Source organism: Poecilia formosa, unplaced genomic scaffold (assembly GCF_000485575.1).
Source record: "Poecilia formosa unplaced genomic scaffold, Poecilia_formosa-5.1.2 Scaffold185, whole genome shotgun sequence".
In the NCBI taxonomy this organism is placed as follows: domain Eukaryota; kingdom Metazoa; phylum Chordata; class Actinopteri; order Cyprinodontiformes; family Poeciliidae; genus Poecilia; species Poecilia formosa.
Window position 1 is genome coordinate 540821 of NW_006800124.1, and position 2251 is coordinate 543071.

Consider the following 2251-nt stretch of genomic DNA (forward strand, 5'->3'; position numbering starts at 1 on the left):
AACAGCAAATTAATTCCCACTGTTTAGCCAACCACTTTCATACAACTTTGTTTTAATCCAATAGCATCTCATGTCGGATAGGTTAAGCAACCCAAATAAAAGACTCTGCTTATATCATCATTCCACACAGAAAAACAAATAAATAAAGAAAGCATGAAAAAGGACACAGATGAAAGGATTTCATCAAATTAGACACTTTGGACAGGACAATTTTACCCCAATAGATGAAAGACCGCAGGGTCAACACAGCCAAGAGAAGTCGAGGCTCATGGAACCATTTTATCAATACCTTATTCTCTTTTGATGTCCTCCTCAGAGACCACATTTTGAAAGGAAGCTGGACTCTACCTATTAAAGTTTTAGGTGCTCAGCATCCTGGATGTAACTTTGACTGCATCTACAGCTTTTCTCTTGTTCTCGTGCCTGTGAGCGACTGAATTCAGTGCTTCCTTTAGGTCAAACATCCCACGGCAAAATGAAACTGACGACGACCTACCAAACTGAGTGTGTTTAAAAAGAGATATAAAACATCGGTTTGTAGCAGTATTACTTCGATTCATGCGTGTTAGACAATACAGAGACATGCACAATTGCAATCCCATGACTTTTTTTTGTTGACTACTACCAGAGATAATTACCCTGATTGTTTAAAGGCAAAAAATAGGAAAGCGGCAGAAAGATGAGCCTGAGATGACTGATGAAGGAGAGGAAGAAATGAGGGCGAGGATAGACAGTGTGCATTATACATCCACCAGCTAATCGCCAGCAGCTTTTAGAAGGGAAGCAGGGTTAGGGTTAAAAAAGGGATTGGGTAAGGGGTTGAGGGCTTACCCTCTTTTATAAAAAGAGGGAAGACGAGAGTTGATCGTCAAACATCAACAAGACTGGCTACAGATACCAACTCAAGAATGCAGCTTGAGTCAGTCACCTCCTTTAAATGGAGGTGACTGATGTCGATGTCTCGCTTGCTGTACGCCAAGAGCGAGCGAGACATCGACTTTTGATCCACACCACCAGGATCTACAGCACTGACATCAGGATGTCATTCGGACTAGATTAGTGTAGTCGGATGGTTACAAAGAGAGGGAAGGTCATCCGCACTGAAGTGGTCTCACTCCCAGAAGGAACAATAGCAGACATAGATGACAGTTACAAGTACCTGGGAATACCACAAGCAAATGGCAACCTTGATGAGGTCACAAGGAAAGGAGCCACAGCCAAATACCTCCAACGAATAAGTCAAGTCCTGAGAAGCCAGCTCAATGGCAAGAACAAGATCCATGTGATAAACAGCTATGCCTTACCAGTAATTGGAGATCCTGCAGGAATAATTAGCTAGAGATAAAGACCAATGATGTACAGACCCTTTATAGGGGCTGTAAACTAAATATTTTGCTCCAAACAAAGCTAGCTTCAAACTACATAGTTCAGTTTGAAGCAAGCCAACTAAAGCTAAATATGTGGTGACATATTTAGCTTCCAACTAAATATTTTGCTTTCTAAGCTAGCTTGAAACCAAATATATTAGCAAGCTAAATATTTAGTTTGAAGCTAAATATTTAGTTCATAAAGTTGGAAACTGTGACATTTATAAATGAATGAATAAAAATACAACTTTGAAAATATAATCCCCTTTTTTCCATCCTCTGACAGGCTAAATTACTCAAATTCCTTTTATTTTTACAAAGGGTTCCTCATAGGTCAGAGGTCACAAGTCCTGGTGTTCCGGGCCCACTGTCTGGCATGTTTTAAATGAACGTGTGATTCTCAAATAGAAACAGTAAGGGTGTACTTACTTTTTCCACACATAGTTTATTGACATTTTTCTTTTGTTTTTGTAACACAGTCTGTGAGTGCAGACTATTATATATGTTTACATAAATTTGAAATTTAGATCATCTTAGAACCAGGTGGAGAACTATAAAACTCTGTGTTTTGAAAGAGGGTGTATTTTCATTTGTTGTCATGACTACAGATCCTTTTCCTTTCTTTCTTTCTTTCTTTTTTTTTTTTTTTTACCACGGTTTTAATGCCAACTCACGCTCCTAACAAGAATCTGAGGAATGCACCCAGCCCAATCAACAATGACCCAACAATACCAGGCTGAGAGTAAAACAAAGAAGGGCGTGGTCTAAAAATAGCTCTCATCCTCTTAAAAGACTTAACAGCGCTGGTGCAGATGTAAGCCTTCCTCCGGCACTTCCTCTACCGCCCTGACATAATCGCGGCTCACTTCCTGAAACTCTCCGGG